Here is a 13194-nt window from a genome sequence, read left to right on the forward strand (position 1 = left end):
TATATATTATGCAGCCATTTTGTTCAAAACCGTCATGCCCTTTTTAACTAAAAGACCTGATGAATGATATGAACTATGCATCAAACTGAAGAGGTTAAACACCTGAGATTTCTTAGAAAGCACAAAGTAGGAAAATGGCATTATAAAATACAAGGAAGCACAGCTTTAAAGAATAACATATATATTGAAAGTGATTAAAATTAGAGATTGTTTAGTTCTCAAACTGAAGTTCATCTTTATAATATTTTCACAGGTACTAATTTTAGACAGGTGACAGGCAAAATTGGGTGGCAGACCAAACAATCAAAAGCCCTGGGTTTTCAGCCTCTTAACTATTTATACAGAAGTCATTGTCTTTTAATGTCATTGAATAGACATTAGAAGTTTATATAAATATACATCCAGTCAATCTCTATTGAAAATCCATCTTCCTTAACATGGGCAATGACTCTTAAATCTGTATTTCTTTTGAGTTGTAGCTCTCTTTCCAACTATGTATAAGAACTCTCCTCTTGAATATTTCATTATCACCTTGAAATTCAACACATGAATATGAAGTTATCTTTAATATTTACTCAAATTATGTCTTATCTTGTCAGATTATGTCATGTCTTTGATAAAAAATATTTTAATGACTTTTCCTCTCATTTAGAGGAAGACCAAAGTTCTTTACAATGGCTTGCATCTTTTGGATGCCTGAATGGTGCAGTCAGTTAAGCTTCCAGATCTTGTTTTCAGTTCAGGTCAGATCTCAGGATTGTGAGATCAAGCCCCATGTTGGGCTCCATGCTCACTGGGGAGCCTGCTCATGTCTCTCTTTTCCACTGCCCCTCCCCACTCTCTTTCTACCTCTCCCACTTCCTTTCTCTAAAATAAATAAATCTTTAAAAAATAGGCTTTTATCTTACATGCTCTGGTCCCTATTGCTCTTCTGAGCTCACATTCTAACATTCTCCCTCTTGTACTGTGCTCCAGCCACTTTGCCATCCTTGCTGTTAGGGGAATGGACCAGGTCCATTCCTGCCTTGAAGCCTTTGAATTAGCAGTTCCCTGTGCCTGAGATGCTTTAGTCCAGCTATTCACTTGTTCATTAGCTCACCTCCTTCAGATCTTTACCTCAATGTTACCTTTCAGGAGACTTTCCCTGAACTTTCTATTTTAAAACTGCATCTCTCCAACATTTCCCATCTCCTTCAGTATTTTATCCACTTCCAACCATAATTAATATACTTTATGTTTATGTTTTTTACTTATTTGTTTTTTATATATTTTACCTACTAGACCGTAAAGTCTGAGGACAGGAATTCTTGTGTTTGTCCAGTGGCTGTGTACCAAAACCAAAAACTGTGCAAGACATAAAGTAAGTGCTCAGTATTTGTTGAATGAAATAGTTTCAGTAAATAAAAAATATGACTATAGAGATCAATAGTCTCAAACAAAAATTATCATCTCTCAAAACTTCAAACCTGATTCTGCTCTAGACTTCCTTATTTCTACTAAGCTCATCAATATTTTCCCAGGTTGTATCAAAATCTTGGAGACCTTGACTCATTGTCACTTGTTCTCCACTTCCAAACGTTTCTAAGGGGGAGACAGTATACTATGAGGGAAATAATGTATGTTTAGAAGTCAGAATGACCTCGGTTTAAATTCTTGTTCTTTCAATTACTCTGTGACCCAGGGTATATCACTAAACCTCTCTGATCTCTAATTTTTTCATTGGTAAAATGAGAAAAATCATAGTACCTAACATACATAATCAGTTTGAAAATTAATTGAACTGCTGTATATAATATATTTAGCATAGTGTCTAGTACATAATAAACATTAGTTATTATAACTGATCCTATTACTATTTTCTGCAACCGCATTATTTCTCACAACCATCTCATTTTTGAAATTTGCATTGTTTCACGCTAGTTCAGGCCTTTATTACTGAATTTGTCTCCCTATCCTATATCTTATCCTTCTCTATTGTGTATAATGCCATTAGAATTTTTTTCTAAGCTGAACCTTTTAAAGAGAATTAATGACTCCCTATTACCCATCAGATCAGAAAGTACATAGTCTTGTAGTCAATTTCTTCCTTAAAGCCACTGTACCTTGTATCTTCCTTAGACCTTTAGTTTTGTCTCCCGTTACTTCCTTGTGATGATCACTGTTCCAGGCAAACTGAGCTCCTTATTGTTCAAACTGACATTTTTGTTTTTGTTTTTGTTTTTCACAAACAACTGCTTATTATGCTACTCATCCTGGAATATTGTCTTTTTGCATATCAGTCCTACCTATTTATGAAGGCCTTTCTTAAATTTCCTGTTCTTTATGGAAACTTCTGCAATTAACTTGGCACTGTTATGCTAATCCCATTTTCAAATACTCATTTATAGCTCTCTTAAAGTAGTTAACTTTCTGTTTTTTTAGTTAGCAATTCGTGTCTGTATCTTATTTATACCTCTGCTCCCCTGCCTATTTCATCCCACCATAACAAGCCCAGAAATTCCTTGAAGTTAGGGATTGGGGCCTGAACACCTTTATATCCCCTGAAGCACCTAAAGCCATGTTTGGAATGTGATGGGTTCATCTAATATTTATCCAGCAAATATTTATTCACCATCTACCATTTGCCAGGCACCACTCTTGGTAGTGGGGATATAAACAGTGGAAAAAGCACATGATCTTTGTCTTCTTGGACCTTATTTTCTAGTGAGGCAGAATGATAGTTGTCTTACAAAATTTTTAAAAAAGTGTGTTGGCCCGGCATCCTCCACAGAGCAAGATGGCGGCGGCCGGGACGGCCCGGGAGGTGACGGGGCGCTAGGTCGTCCGCCCCGCGGCTTCTCCCGAGGGCCGTGCGGGCCCCAGGAAGCGAGCTCAAGCCCAGTCCAACGAAGGCGTGATGGCTTTTCCTGCCATGGCCGTGGGGACGCCCCAGTGATGCCTCTGCCCTCAGAGGCAGTGTCGGCTTCTCACAGAAGGACCTCCGGAGCCTGAGGCGGAAGGGCCCCGGCTGAGGCACGAGGCCAGTCTCGAAAGTCCCTCTGCCCCAACAGGCGCGACCCTGAGCGCTCCATGCCTGTGGGCGGAGGGAGGCGGTGCCTCCCCCAGGGCTGCCACATCTGTTGGCTGCTCTGCGCTTTCACCCTAAAGCTCTGTGGATGCTTCGAACCTGCTGTGCTGGCTGGCGGAGGACTTCGCGGTGGCGGAAGAGTGTGCGCCGTGCTCCCATTTCCAGTCCCAAACAACCCCTGAGTGTGGTTCCACAGGGTATGTGGAGAAAATCACATGCAGCTCATCTAAGAGGAATGAATTCATAAGCTGCCACTCAGCTCTGATGGAACAATATTTATTCTGGAGATTTGAAGGGGCCATCGTGGGTGTGGCCTTGGTCTTTGCTTTCCTTGTCATCATTCGTCAGCGACAGCTGAACAGAAAAGCTCTGGAAAAGGCCCAGAAGCAAATCGAGTCCATATAGCTACCTTCTACTTTTTGACACAGTGGAATGAACGGACTTGGGCCCTTTGTTCTTGGGAACTTGTGGTGGCACCTCCTTCTCTGTCTCTTGTCTGTATCATTAATGAGCAAAATACAGAATAGTTTTCTTCTCTATTATAATTTGGTTTGGGACAGGAAGTCCTGGTGGCAGAAATGGGATAGCAGCTTTAGGCCCCAGTGTACCAACTACCTATCTTCCCCCTTCTTCTGGTACTTATTTAAAATTTTCAGGACAAAATTTCAGCAAAATGTTTATTTCTCAGCCTCTGAGAAAACCTCTGTTTCCCCCCAACCCTTACCCCAAAGAAAAAATAAAATTGTAGATGTATAACAAAAAAAAAAGTGTGTTTGTAGAAAAAGTACAGTGTATTCTATAAACACAAACGAAGGGAAAAAACTAAAATATAAAGAACAAATTTGCTTAAGTGAAGTGAAATCAAAGTCATGACCATCCTCCTAAAATCTATATTTTTCCTGTTGGTTAATCTGTCATTGCCCACATTCAAGTGCATTTTCATATGTATACCCTAGCTTGTAACCTTGAAATGCTCCTGAATAGAGTATCTCCCTTACAGTTCCTCTAGCTTCTTCTGGGAGAGCTGACGATATTTTCCCTTTGTTTAAATAACATTATTTTCTAATAGGAAAAGTTGCTTGGGATGACTGAAAAAGCTTTCCATCATGGAAAAATCCCTACTTAGCTGTTCTATAATGAATGTAAATTCCACATTATCTAAGAGTAATGGACACAAAAAAATGAAGGAGGCTTTTTGTTGTTGTTGTTGTTGTTGTTTTCCAGAGCATGCCACTATTTTTTGAGATTTTCCTTTCTCAGGAAATGATCCATATTATAACAGGCACTAAAACAGACTCCAGTTTGAGTTAGATATTTATTTGAAGAAACATGCCAGACTCCTTGATGAAATTATTTTTTGCTTTCAGGAGACTATTCTTCCTTAACTTTACTTACTTTCTTTTGGGAATTAAAAAAAAGAGAGAGAGAAAATGAAACCAATGGCCTAAATCTGGCCTGATTCCCAGCAATCTACACGTCAGAAACTATTTCATATGGAGTTCTCATGAGAAGTTTTTATTTTCATTTATGAATATTTATGTTTATCAAAACCTGAAGCTTTACCAAATTTCACTCATGATATGGTCTAAGAGTATTTTCCAGCAATATTATGTGTTTGGTTGCTTATCCAGGAAAAATGTGATTCAAATGAATATCAGGGATAACTTTTTGTGTTACCTTACTGAGACTTCTGAACAAGTTACTATTACCTATAAAGATGCTAGACTTTTACCTATCAACATGTGTTTCTATATTTTATTAAAAGAAAGTGAATCATTAAAAATATTAAACCATCAAATGACCTAATTTTTAATGGTGTTCTTTGAGACATATTAGCGGCAAGTAAATACTATATTTTGGGATGTGGCGTTCTGCCCAGCAACCATCCTTTCATAGGTCAAAGGCAACTACTTACCCAAAAACCAACTTTATTTTAGAGTTCTAGAAAGGTACATACTTTAGTAAGCCAAGAAAATGCAGACCTAATGCTTCAAGTGACTGCAAATGATGTGGGACTGAATAAGATGTGTACATGTGTGTGAGAGGCAATAGTACCACTATGATACATAAGTAATTACAAATATTGGATAGATAAGGGCAAAGATTTCTCCTGATACTGATCAGCACACATAACAAATATCAGGGATTATTTTTCACTTTTGAAGATCTTGAAGTCAAATAGCTTATAATCTTCCCAGAAAACCTATCTGGCAACTGCAGTTAGTTAAAGAGCTGACTACAGCACAGTGAGCAAATACTTCACAAAGTCTTTTCCTGGCTAGTTCTCCTAGAAAATTCACCAGTTCTGCCCTATTGAAATCTCAGTCAGAATTTTTATTTTAAATAAGGGAGTTCTGCATGGATATCGCATTCAATTAGGCTCCCAACTTCTCTTATATTTGATACCTCCTATGATTCCTTCATAAGCCAACTTCATAAAGGGGGGAAAAACTATGTGTGTACAGACAATGTAGTTATTGTGAGCATTGTAATTTTACCTGGAAGTTATTTCATTTAGTTGGGTCTAAATGTCTTTCCTGAGATCTGAAGCCCATTTCCTCTTCAACAGACAGTGCACCTTGTTACTCTGAGTAGTAGTACTATTTTAATTACCAGGAGACAGCAAGGAGTACATTACTCAATCTCACATTACCAGAAGGTAATGCCCAGTTACACTGCCTTTCCTCAGATATTCTAGTTTGTAATCATTTCATATCCTGGAGACAAACGCTCACTAATTGGTTGGTGACCTCAGATGCCATTAAAATCTGTACTAATAATTAACAAGTACTTTAGCCACTACCCACTTCCTTGCCCCTACCATCCATTAAAAAATGTTAGATTGTTCTTACACTGCTCCTATCTCTCAGTGTCTTGTTCTTATACACATGATTTAAAGCTCTTTATTTTTTTTCACTTTTTCTTAAGCCATATTTCTCAAAATGTGTTCTCTGCACTAACTGGAGTGCATATTAAAAATGAATATTTCCAGATGGAACAAATCTTAACTTCCAAAGGATAGAGCCAACGTAGCTACATTTAACAAGTTTCCAAGAGAAACAAATTTGAGAGCCTTCAAATCTGAGAGTTTTCCTTGAATTATAAAGGGCAACATCAACATAAATTTAGTCATTTTCTTAAGCTCCATACCGAAATTAGGTCCTTGCAGGCATTTTCTATGCTTTCCTACCTCCATTCCCTAGGTTCTTGATTTTCCCTCTGCTTAAAGTGATACATCCCCATCTTTACCTATTGAAATCCTGCCCATCTTCTGAGGACACTCCTTAAAAAAATGCTACCTTCCTTATTAAAATTTCCATTATTCTCTGATTATGATCATACCCACCTATGAATTCCCATTGCACTTTGCAATATAAATATATTTTCTTTTCTTATTCATTCCACAAAACTGTGATATCATTACTAGAAAAGACCATGTTTTATTGATTATATAACTCTCCACCACTGAAGTGCCCAGCTATTTTACATGTAGTCATAACTCAATTATATTCAACCAAGTTTATTGAACATCTAGGTCAGAGCTTAATACAATAGGAGGATCCTTTTATGTCTCATATATGCCATGTTATTTTGTAAACAATTTGAATATAGCTCCATATTGACTATTGTTTAACTTGTGGCTAATAAAGTGTTTCAAGACTTTATTTATACATGGTTAAAATACAGGATAAAGTAGTAAATCACTTTTCACAGGTACTATGAAACACTGAGCAAACAGTTTCTAATTATGTATCCAGCCATCTAGCTATTAGTGTCTCCTGTTTTTACAACTCTGGGTGTATGTATCCTAATTTTCATTTGGAAATAAAGGTCACCATTTTACAAAGTTCCATTTTAAACATTATATTTCAAATATTTTAATATGTAGGTGTGATGACAAAATCACAAGTTATGGTGCAGTGGGAAAACTGTATGCATTTCCTATTCTCAGTGCTGACAAGTCTATAGAGATTTTCTTCCACTCTTCTTAATGTTCATCTGGTATTTCAGACCAAACATCAGAATTTAGACAAAAAGAGGACTTTTTAGAGGAAAGTTAAATGCTTTCAAGTTTATAGAAAATAAAGTAAGGTCCAATATAACCAGATCCTTCTGGCTGTTTTCACTTTTTTGCAGTCCTTTTCTTGCAAATTTCTTTTTGAGAGTGTGCCTTATCCACTGCTTCATAGGATTATTAAGTTACAAAAGTGAAGAAGTAAAGCAACTTTAAGAGGTCTGGTAAAAAGAGCAAGAATGGAGTAGAAAATTAAACCAAACTCCAGGGCTTCACTCCAGTGCTGGCTTTGATTTTGAATGTAGGTGGCTACCTAATGCGCTGTGATTTCAAGGGCTGCCAAAAAGCCCTCCTGTAAGAAAAATGGAAGTAGAAATCCCTTCCAATTTGTTGGTTGGGGTCCAAACTCATTTTTCTTAAGAATGAGACATTTTTTTTCCTTATAGAAAAAAAATTTAGGCTTGGAATGCCAGACTTCCACCTTTAAAGATGGAGTTCAGGAACTTAAAACTGGCATCTTTTCCTGAGGAATATCAGTACCACACACAAATTCAGATTTTCTGTATCATGTATAATAGATCCTAGAGTTTTTGCATTCTGTATTTTACAGTTCAGTTAGTGTATCAGTTTTTTTTTTTTTGTTTGTTCTTGGTGCTTAGTATTTTCCCCCATAGTTGTGTTTTACTTATACATTGAGAACATTTTCTCTCCACTGTATTACGCAAAATCTATAGCATCTTGTTTTATTTATTTTTTAAGTATTTTATTTTTATTCATTTGAGAGAAAAAGAGAGAGAGATCACAAGCAGCTGGAGGGGCAGAGGGAGATACAGAAGCAGACTCCCTGCTGAGCAGGGTTACCTTTATGGGGTGTGATCCCAGGACACTAGGATCATGACCTGAGCTGAAGGCAGATGCTTAACTGGCTGAGCCACACAGGTGCCCCTATAGTAGTTTGTTTTAAAGAATTAAAGCGTGTGCTTGGGTGGCTCAGTTAGTTAAGCAACTGCTTTTAGTTTGGTTCATGATTTTAGGGTCCTGGGATCAAGCCCCATGTCGGGATCCCTGCTCATCAGGGAATCTTTCCATCCTCCTCTCCTTTGCATGCTCTCTTTCTCTCTCTCTTTTTCTCTCTCTATCTTAAATAAATGAATAAAATATTTTTAAAAAGAACAAAAGCATATTATGGAAGGCTTTCAGTAGATGCCTGAGGTCTTTAGAAACTACATTAAAAAAAACATAATAAAATATTATTTAGATTTGAAGATTTTAAATACTGAAATACAGGGGAAAAACAAAAGATTCTTTAGCTCTGAGTAATTACCTTAAAATGTACCCACGTAGCTCTTAATAATTATTCTAAAAAACCGCCTAGGGAACATTTGACATCCCAGTAAAAAGGTAATTAATCTAAAACATAGGGATCTCATTTTTGAATTTTAATGACAGATACTAAATCACATCCTTATATCAGACTTGGAGGAAGGCAAGGGAGATGGGTATAAGACAGTGAAAGCGGCTATCCCAGATGGTTAAATATAAAACTCCTCTAGTGTCAGTTTTGTTTTTGCTGGACTTGTCTTACTTTTTGGCTTTTAGTAGCCTGTCTCTTCTGGTACTCCAGTTAAATAGGATTCTTTTCTGTACTTCTTAATTTTCTACAATATTTTTTATACTCAGAAAGTGGACCCTATAAATTAGGAGAATTCTAAAGGAGTTTACTTTGTCACTCACTTTAAAAATAAACCTCCCCTACTCATCCATACAGTGAAGCTGCATGTCACAGCCTGGCTGGGTCTTAACCTGCCCACTCATCTCAGTGCTATAGTGCAAGCACATGTTACAAATGGGCTGGGTACCAGTCCCACCCATGTCTTCACCACAGATACAGCCCAAACACAGATAAGCATATACAACCAACCCAAGGGACACCTTTTGAGCACCTAGCTCTGGTGGTCAGAGGAGATTGTGTTTCTGGGCACCATGTGACTTGTCCTACATAAGACCATTCCTTCAAGACTGGGAAAATTAGGAAAGAAAATGGTACTCAATTACAAACAAGAATACATACAAAACTAAAGATCTCACTGAAAAGGTAATTATATAGTAAAGGTAGCTGGTCAATCACTTACAAAATAAGTATGAAAGTTAAAATTTAAAAATAGTAAAATTAACTGATAGTACAACAACTACTTAAAGAATGCATAAAATAAAAATATGTAAGAGGCACCTGGGTGGCTCAGTTGGTTGAGCATCCAACTCTTGATATCAGCTCAAGTCATGGTTTCAGGGGTGTAGGATTAAGCCCTACATTGGGCTCTGCACTCATCACAGAGTCTGCCTGCCCTTTTCCCTCTGCTCATCCCCCTGCTGTTCTCTCTATCTCTAAAATAAATAAATAAAATGTTTTTTTTAATATGTAAAATGTGATATCACAAACAACAACAGAAAATATGGGGGAAGATAAAAAACTTTAGTTTGGGAATGTGTTCAAATTTAAGTTGCTATGAACTCAAACCAGACATTATATACATAGGAAGTTGTATGTGAACCTTATAGGAACCATAAAGCAGAAGTCTGCAGTAAAAATACAAAAGAAAATGAAAGAGAAATCTAAATATAACAACAAAGGAAGCCATCAAACCTTAAGGAAAGAGAAAAAGACAAAAGGAACACAGAAGAACTACAGAAACATCCAGAAAATAATGAAGTGTCAATAAGTACATACCTATCATAGTTACTTTAAATATAAATGAACTAAACTCTTTAATCAAAAGACTGAGTGGTTGAATGGATTAAAGCAAACAAACAAACAAACAAAGACCCTTCTATATGCTTCCCATGAGAGACACACTTCAGAAGTAAGGACAATGCAGATTGAAAGTGAAGGAATAGATAAAGATATTCCATATAAATCAAATAAAAAGAAAAACCATGTATTCTAGTCAGCAGCAAAATAGACTTTAAAGACTGTAATAATAGACAAAGAAAGGCACATAACAATAAAGGGGTCAACCAAACAAGGGGACCAAACGTTTGTAAATATATGTATATGCACACATCAAAGAAACACCAAAATATATAAAACAAATACTAATGGGCATAAAAGGGAAAAAAAATAACAGTGATGCAATTTGAACTACCCACTTACATTAAAACAGATCATCCAAAGAGAGAGTTAATGAGGAAATAGTGTCCTTAAATGACACATTAGGCCAGACAGATTTAATAGATAGAACATTGCATCCAAAAGCAACAAATATACATTATTTTCAATTGCACTTAGAATTTTCTTCATTATAGATAACATGTTAAATCACCAAAGAAGTCTTAATAACTTCAGGAAGACTTAAATTGTATCACACATATTCTCTGACAATGGTATGAAGCCAGAAATAAATTACAAGAAAAAAATGGAAAAAAAAATAGAGATAAAACAACATGCTTCTGAACAACCAATGGGTCACTGAAGTAATCAATGAAGAAATTTTGAGAAAACCTAGAAATAAGTAAAAATAGATTTATGAAATACAAAAATCCAGGAGATGCAACAAAAGTATTGCTAGAGAGAAGGTCATAGTAATTCAGCCCTACCTCTAAAAACTAGAACTAGCTGATATAAACAATCTAACTCTATACCTAAATAAGCTAGAAACAGAGTAATAGATGAAATTCAAATTCAGAAGAAGAAAGGAAATAATATAAAAGTGGAAATAAATGAAATAGAGACTAAAAATAAAACAGGAAAGATTAATGAAGCTAAGAGCAGTTTCTTTTCAAAGATAAACAAAATTGATCAACCCTTAGCTAGAATCTCCAAGAAAAAAAGATAGGTTAAATAAATAAAACCAGAAATGAAAGAAGTTACAACAGACATCACAGAAGGACAAAGGATCATAAGAAACTCCTACTAATATACACCAGCAATTTGGACAACATGGAAGAAATAGATAAGTTCCTAGAAATAGATAATTTTTCCAGACTCAATCATGAGGAATTAGAAATTCTGAATAGATAGATTACTTGTTAGGAAATTGAATCAATAATTTAAAATCTCCCACCATATAAAAGTCCAGGACCAGATGAATTTACTAGTCAACTCGAACAAACATTGGAAGAATGTTTAGTATCTACCCTCAAAATCTCCCAAAAAATTTGAAAACACTTCCAAAGTTCTTTTACAATACCAGCATTACCATAAAACCAAAATTTGACAAAAACACCCTAAAGAAAATAGATTACATGTCAATGTGCCTGGTGAATATACTTGCAAAAATACTTAAATTATTAGCAAATCAAATCCAACAATACCTTAAAAGAATGATGCACCATGATCAAGTGGGATTTATTCCAAGGATGCAAGAATTGTTCAACATCTGCAATCAACATGATACATTACATTAACAAGATGAAGAATAAAAATTACATAATTAAAAGATCATATATGATCACAGATGCAGAAAAATAATTTGACAGTATTCAATATTAATTTATGATAAAATAAAGAGGGTATGGAAGGAATGCTCTTAAATATAATTCAGGCAATATATGATAAACCCACAGCTAACCTCATACTCAGTGGTGAAAAGATGATTTTCTTCAAAGATCAGGAAAAAGACAAGAATGCTTACACTTCCTACTTTTATTCAACATAGTTTCATAAGTCCTAGCCAGAACAATTACATAAGAAAAATAAAAAGGCATCCAAAACAGAAAGGAAGTAAAACTGTCAGTATCTGCAAATGACAAATACTTTCTACTTTATATAGAAAATCCAAAATACTCTACCCCTCCCCAAGAAAAAGCTAATAAATGAATTCAGTGAAGTCCTAGGATAGAAAATCAACATGCAGAAATCTGTGTTTTTTCTTGTTTACAAAAAATCAGAGGGAAATGAAAATAATACTTTTAACATTACACCAAAAATAAAATATTTAGGATATATTTAACCAAGGAAGTAAATTATGAAAAGTAAATTATGAAAATTATAACAGTGCTGAAAGAACTTAAAGATGACACAAATAGATGGAAAGATATTCTGAGAAAAGGAAGATGACAGCAAAGTAAGAGGATCCTAGGCTTACCTCATCCCATGAATACAGCTAAATAACTATCAAATCATCCTAAATAGCACAGAAAGACATGAAGACTGACAGAACAAATTCTACAACAAAATGGAGAGAAGCAGCCACACTGAATAATGTAGGATGTACAGATACACAGTATGAGAGAGAAAGAGATCATGGACTCTGAAGTGAGGAGGGAGCTATGGTCATAGAGAAGGCTGAGAGACTAACACACAAGGGAGTGCATTTAGAAAATGAATCCCCATAGGAATCAGCTCAGAAAGCCAGAGGGACTGAATTTCATGACTTTTAGCAACCAGTGGGGCTTAAAATCTGGAGTTCAAAAAGTCAAGGGGTTTGACTCAGGGAGACCCCTGAGGCAGAGTGGCCACACTTGAAGAGAAAGAAGGGCAAAGAGCCTGAGGATATATAGCATGGCAACAACAACCTGAAGAACACCTGGACACACAGTGGGGAGATTATTTGCTCATTTCAGAGAATGTCCCTGAGAAGCAGCATTTATGGAGAGACCCCTACAGAAACAAATGAATGACAAGTGCCATTTCCCTCCCCTGCAATTCAGTATAAGCAGAAAACCACTTGCAGGAACTAACATATCACCAACACCCATTACCTAACTTACTTAATATAAATTAAGCCCTGCCATACCATACTTTAATGGATCCATGCTTTCCAGTCACCCTTGCCTCAGATCCATTGTGGCAAGGCCTCCTTCCCCAGAAGACCTGCCTATACCCCTGAAAACACCACATCTCCCCACTCCGGAGTTTGGCAGAGCTTCAGTTCTGGTGGTGGTGGCAACAGATCTCATTTCAGAAGCAAATCAGAATGCACTTGTTAAAATCCACCACATTCAGGTCAGGGACCAAACATTGCCCACAACAGGCAAAGAAAGCTTCTGCAGACAACTGGGCCTGAAAGCTAAAACAGCCAGGACAAAAGAGCAGAAAACATGCAGCACACATTGGAGACGCTTCTGCAAGTTCCAGGCCCTGGAGAACAGGGGACACTATATGACAGGAAAC

The 13194-nt window shown here is 36.4% G+C and overlaps 1 long non-coding RNA gene and 1 pseudogene across 1 annotated transcript in view; one reads left to right on the plus strand and one right to left on the minus strand.

Annotated features, from left to right (window-relative positions):
* The first annotated feature begins 3069 nt into the window (after positions 1 to 3069).
* On the plus strand, positions 3070 to 3472 carry LOC132007566 (protein JTB-like; annotated as a pseudogene).
* A 7943-nt stretch (positions 3473 to 11415) lies between these two features.
* Positions 11416 to 13194, minus strand: part of LOC132007843 (uncharacterized) — a 52876-nt gene continuing 51097 nt past the window's right edge. Inside the window, exon 3 of the long non-coding RNA XR_009401440.1 lies at positions 11416 to 11458. This is a non-coding gene — a long non-coding RNA (uncharacterized LOC132007843). The remainder of the gene's footprint in view (positions 11459 to 13194) is intronic.

This window comes from Mustela nigripes, chromosome X (genome assembly GCF_022355385.1).
Source record: "Mustela nigripes isolate SB6536 chromosome X, MUSNIG.SB6536, whole genome shotgun sequence".
Taxonomy (NCBI): domain Eukaryota; kingdom Metazoa; phylum Chordata; class Mammalia; order Carnivora; family Mustelidae; genus Mustela; species Mustela nigripes.